The sequence below is a fragment of the Elephas maximus genome, chromosome 2 (assembly GCF_024166365.1).
Source record: "Elephas maximus indicus isolate mEleMax1 chromosome 2, mEleMax1 primary haplotype, whole genome shotgun sequence".
NCBI classification, from domain to species: domain Eukaryota; kingdom Metazoa; phylum Chordata; class Mammalia; order Proboscidea; family Elephantidae; genus Elephas; species Elephas maximus.
The window spans coordinates 14,793,351-14,799,584 of NC_064820.1; the positions used below are offsets into that span (position 1 = coordinate 14,793,351).

The following is a 6,234-nucleotide window of genomic DNA, read 5'->3' on the forward strand; positions in this document are numbered from 1 at the left end:
CAAAAGAATGAACAAATCTGTCTTGGAACAAGTATAGCCAGAATTCTCCTTGGAAACAAGGATGGTGAGGCTGCATTTTACATACTTTGGATATGTTGTCAGGAGGGATCAATTCCTGGAGAAGGACATCATGCTTAGCAAAGTACAGGGTTGGAGAAAAAGAAGACCCTCAAGGATATTGATTGACATAACAATGGGCTCAAGCATTACAACGATTGTGAGCATGGTGCAGGACCAGGCAGTGTTGCATTCTGTGGTACATAAGATTGTTATGAGTAGGAAGTGACTGGATGGCACCTAACAAGAACAACAACATTCTTATGTAGTTGGGCAGGTGTGCCACAGTTCAGGTCAGATTCTGTGTTCACATCACCATTGTTATCACCACGCTGCTGTAGATGCGTGCATGGCTCCAAGGCTTCTGCTGTACCACTGGAATTCACTGGCCTGTCCTGCAGGCTCTTACCCTGCTACCTGAGCCTGTGGAGCTCTCTTGCTACCATACTACCTGGGCTCCCATTGCCTTGAGGGGATGTGTGCAGCCCCTGCCTGGGGCACACTCAGGCCTCTCTTGCCCTGCCCAAGGAAGTGTTGCAGCTCTTTTAGCTCTGCTGGCATGCGTCCTCCCTGAAGGTGCTCAGCTCTTGCTCTGTGAGCCAGCAAGCCCACCACTACTCTCTCTCTCACTGTCTCCTGCCATCTTCAGTGTTACAGCTTTCTTTTCTGGGTCTAGAAGGTTCTCAATGCAGGAATCCTGGGTCTTTGTTCCAAAGGGCACACTCAGGTCCAGACTCTTCTTGATAGTAGTGAGGTCCCCCTGTACCTCTGCAGGACTGGCCTTTATACAGGCATACCTCAGAGATACTGTGGGTTCAATTCCAGACCACCTCAATAAAGTGAGTCCTGTGAATTTTTGGTTTTCCAGTGCATGTAAAAGTTATGTTTATACTCTACTGTAATCTATTAAGTGTGAAATAGCATTTGTCTAAAACAACAATGTACATACCTTAATTGAAAAATACTTTATTGCTAAAAAATGCTAACCATCATCTGAGCCTTCAGCGAGTCATAATCTCTTTGTTGGTAGAGGGTCTTGCCTCGATGTTGATGGCTGCTGACTGATCAGGGTGGTGGTTGCTGAAAGTTAGGGTGGCTATGGCAATTTCGTAAAATAAGACAACAATGACTTTTGCCACATCAGTTGACTTTTCTGTAGCATGCTATGCTGTGTGATAGCATTTTACCCACAGTAGAACTTCTTTCAAAATTGGGATCAATCCTCTCAAACCCTAACACTGCTTTATCAACTCAGGTTATGTAATATTCTAAATCCTTTGTTGTCATTTCAACAATGCTCACAGCATCTTCACCAGTAGAGTCCATCTCAAGAAACCACTTTCTTTACTCATCCACAGGAAGCAACTCCTCATCAGCTAAAGTTTCCGCATGAGATTGCAGCAATTCAGTCACATCTTCAGGCTCCACTTGTAATTCTAGTTCTCGTCCTGTTTCTGTCACATCTGCAGTTAGTTCCTCCACTGAAGTCTTGGACCCCTTAAAGTCATCCATGAGGGTTGGAATCAACTTCTTCCAGACTCCTGTTAATGCTGATATTTTGACCTCCTCCCATGAATCACAAATGTTCTTCATGGCATCTAGCAAGGCGAATCCTTTGCAGAAGGTTTTCGATTTGCTTTGCCCAGATGCATCAGAGGAATCACTGTCTATGGCAGCTATAACCCTAAAAAATGTATTTCTTAAATAATAAGACTTGAAAGTGAAATTATTTCTTGATCCATGGGCTGCAGAATGGATGTTGTGTTAGTAGTCATGAAAACATTAATTTCCTTGTACACCTTCATCAGAGCTCTTGGGTGACCAGGTCCATTGTCAATGAGCAGTAGTATTTTGAAAGGAATCTTTTTTTCCAAGTAGTAGGCTTAAAATATTCCGTAAACCATGTTGTAAACAGATGCGCTGTCATCCCGTTTTGTTCTGTTTATAGAGCACAGGCAGAGTAGATTTAGCATACTTCTTAAGGGCCCTGGATTTTGGGAATGGTAAGTGAGTATTGGTTTCTGTTTAAAGTCACCAGTGGCTTTAGCCCCTAACAAGAGAGCCAGCCTGTCCTTTGAAGCTTTAAAGGCAGGCGTTGACTTTTCCTCTCTAGCTATGAAAGTCCTAGATGGCATCTTCTTCCAATGTAAGACTATTTCATATACATGGAAAATCTGTTGTTCAGTGTAGCCACCTTCATCTAGTATCTTAGCTAAATTGTCTGGATAACTTGCTGCTGTTTCTACAACAACACGTGCTGCTTCACCTTGCATGTTGGTGTTACGGAGATGGCTTCTTTCCTTAAACCTCGTGAACCAACCTCTGCTAGCTTCAGCTTTTCTACTGCAGCTTCCTCACCTCTCTCAGGCTTCATAGAACTGAAGAGAGTTAGGATCTTGCTCTCAATTAGGCTTTGGCTGAAAGCAATGTTGTGGCTCGTTTGATCTTCTATCCAGACCACTAAAATTTGCTCCATACAAGCAACGGGCCGTTTCATTTTCTTGTCATTAGTGTGTTCAGTGGAGGAGCACTTTTAATTTCCTTCAAGAACTTTTTCTTTGTGTTCACAACTTGGCTAACCTTTGGTGCAAGAGGCCTAGTTTTGGCCTGTCTTGGTTTTCTAGATGCCTTCTTTGCTAAGCTTAATCATTTTGAGCTTTTGATTTAAAGTGAAAGACCTGCGACTCTTCCTTTTACTTGAACAATTAGAGGCTATTGTAGGGTTATTAATTGGTCTAATTTCAGTATTGTCGTGTCCTGGGGAATAGGGAAGCCTAAGGAGAGGGAGAGAGACAAGGAAATGGCCAGTCAGTGGAACAGTCAGAACACACACAACATTTATCAATTAAGTTCTCCATCTTACATGGGGACAGCTTGCGGCACCCCAAGACAATCATAATAGCAACATCAAAGATCACTGATCACAGATCACCATAACAGATATAATAATAATGAAAATTTTGAAATATTGTAAGAATTATCAAAACATGGCACAGAGACACAAAGTAAGCATATGCTGCTGGAAAAATGACCCTATAGACTTTGCTTGATATAAGGTTGCCACAAAACTTCAATTTGTAAAAAACACAATATCTGTGAATCACAATAAAACAAAGTGCAGTAAAATGAGGTATGCCTGTATAAGCAAACTCCTTGTTGATTTCAAGGCATGGCCCTCCACGAAGGACCACAAACTAACCAGTTCCCTTGGTAGACCATAAATCACTCAATTTGCATAGTCCCAGTCAATCATTTTGTGGGAGTTACAAGGTTATAACCAGAAAGTTCATACAAAAGCAATTCATTGTACTGAAATAACACACACACACACACACACACACACACACACACACATACATATATATAAATACAGGGAGAGGCCATTTCTTTGTCTGCCAACTTTTAGAGTCCACCTACATTCCTTAGCTTTGTTATTCATTAGTAGATTAGGTACAGAAGTAAGTAAATGACTGCCCACTGGAGAAGGAGGCTCAAAGCTACCCAAGGGGTCAGCTGGTGGGAGCATCTGCATGTGGGCTTAAACAGGGGCAGATTATCTAATAGGTAAGGGAAGCACAGTGCTTACCTTTCTTACCAGATCATCTGTAGTGACCAATTTCACATCTTTTCATCACAAAAGATTCAGCTTTTAGGTATGGCTGGCATCTGTTTCCCAACCGCACAGCACTTTCCTACATAATCAAAGCCTCTTTTCAAATTTACAGTCCCTGATGGGGACACATTACCCTGTGAGCAAGGCAAGCATGGGCTTGCTTGTGCTTACTTTCTAATCTGTAGTGAATATTTTCATGTGTAAGATATGGTGAAATTGTCCACTACAGATTAGGAAGTAAGCACAAGTAAGCCCGTGCTTACCTTGCTTGTTAGATAATCTGCCCCTGGCTGTAAATGCCCTAAGTTATCCAGCTTGTTTGATTGAAGGCGCAGTTTCAATACCTAAATACAAAGGTAGTGAAACAAAACTTTATTCCTCACAGGCCCTAAACTGGCAGAACACACTAGCGGGGCAGGGCAGTCCTCCACGCCAGGTCACAAGCTGCAGAAAGCACCTATTTCTTATAGGATATTTATGGCAGTGGTCAGTACTTTACACAGGCTTAGTTCTAAGCAGCTGTTTTGAAAAGTAACCCAGTAAAGCAAGGCAGGAAGCGGATGATGGGAACTCTAAGGTTGGGGTTGTATCTAAACGTCCAGACCTTGAGTGTGTGCTGCACTAGCATGGCCAAAGATACCTGGGCAGTGATTTAGAACTGCTGCTTCTCATCACATTGGCTCGTGGTGCTTCCTCCATATTCAAAGCCAGCAGCCTAGTATCTTCAAATCTCTCTCTCTTTGACCCTCCTGCTTTCCTCTTATAAGGACCCGCTGGGATAATCCATGATAATCTCTCCATCTCAGTATGCTTAATTTAATCATTTCGGCAAAGCCCCTTCGGCCATATATGCAGCATATTTATAGGTTTGGGGATTGGAAAGTGAAATCTTTAGAGGGTCATTGTTGAGCCTACCACAACTATCTGAAATTGTGCTGGGGTTTCCGTGGTGACCAAGAAACACAAGGTCTCTGACTTCATAGACTTTATAGTCGAGCAGGAATTTTAATAACTATGAGCAGCAAGGTGGTATGAGGATAAAAATAATTTCTATGAAGTGGCTGGCACGGAACACTTAATAGTTATTAATATTTCAACACAGGGAAACTTGTAAATTCATAATTTTTGCTTAGTCCACATTAAATAATATTAATAAGTTAAAAAAAATGGGAAGTAATTCAGAAAGTGCCTCTGTAAAAATTACATGCAAAGATGCAATCTACAACAAAGTGGAAATGCCAGTCCCAATTGTAATTTTTTCTAATTAAGAGTGAAATGGGGGGGATTTTATGTACAACAAAATTAATTAAATATATATGACAAATATTTCCATCACTTTTTCTGGCAGTATGCAATTTATTCTTCACCCAAGCACAGCTCTAGTAGGGAGAGCCACAGTTTTGTGGATAAGCCACCGGGAATTGGAGAGCCTATCCCAGGTGGCTAGTACACAGGACCCTGAGAGTGACCTGGGCCAGAATCTAGCTCTTCTAGTCCAGTGCTCTTTTAGGAGCAAAAGTAGTTTGTGATGTTCTGGGAGAAGAACATGGCAGAGATGGTTAAAGCCCAGTGGAGTGCCAATTAGCTGAAGAGTACTTGTAATCGGGGTTGTCATGGTGATGGCCCTAGCAAGACAGAAAACCAGAGTCCCCAGGAGTGTGACTGCCACATCTCATCAACATTTCTGTTAAACCGTACATCTAAGAGCTTTGCCTTCCATATTTGTAAAAGGTGATTTTCTGGCCAGAGATCATTTTTTGACAGAAACCTGTGCTATCAGCTACTTTATTAAGATAGATACAAAAAAAAAAAAAAAAACCCAAACTGTTGCCATCGAGTCAGTTCTGATTCATAGTGACCCTATAGCCAAACCAAACCAAACCAAACCCAGTGCCTTGGAGTCGATTCCGACTCCTAGCGACCCTATAGGACAGAATAGAACTGCCCCATAGAGTTTCCTAGAAGTGCCTGGTGGATTTGAACTGTTGACCCTCTGGTCAGCAGCCATAGCACTTAACCACTATGCCCTATAAACCAAAACCAAACCCAGTGCCGTCGAGTTGATTCCGACTCATAGTGACCCTGTAGGACAGAGTAGAACTGCCCCATAAAGTTTCCAAGAAGCACCTGGTGGATTCGAACTGCTGACACTCTGGTCAGTAGCCATAGCACTTAACCACTATGCCCTATAAAATGCCCTATAGGTAGTGATAATTCTATATGTACTTTTCTTATATGTTGTGATTTCTTAAGGAGCCATGGTGGCCCAGCGGTTAAGCACTCCGCTGCTAAGTGAGAGGTTGGTGGTTGGAACCCACCAGCCTCTCTGTGGGAGAAAGATGTGGCAATCTGCTTCTGTAAAGATGTACAGCCTTGGAAACCTGATGGGGCAGTTCTACTTTGTCCTATAGGGTCACTATGAGTCGGCATTGACTTTGTGGTAAGCGGTTTGTGATTTCCTAGCTTTGATGTACATCCCTGCATTTAAGACTCATCGTTTCAATGAGTTTCTAAACATTTTCTCCTCATTAATGTTTCCAAATGTTTTTCTTTCTAACCAAGCA

The 6,234-nt window shown here is 42.3% G+C and overlaps 1 pseudogene; it reads right to left on the reverse strand.

Moving 5' to 3' along the window:
- Window positions 1-1,039: 1,039 nt before the first annotated feature.
- LOC126062050 (tigger transposable element-derived protein 1-like) lies at window positions 1,040-4,471 on the reverse strand (annotated as a pseudogene).
- Between the last annotated feature and the right edge of the window lie 1,763 nt (window positions 4,472-6,234).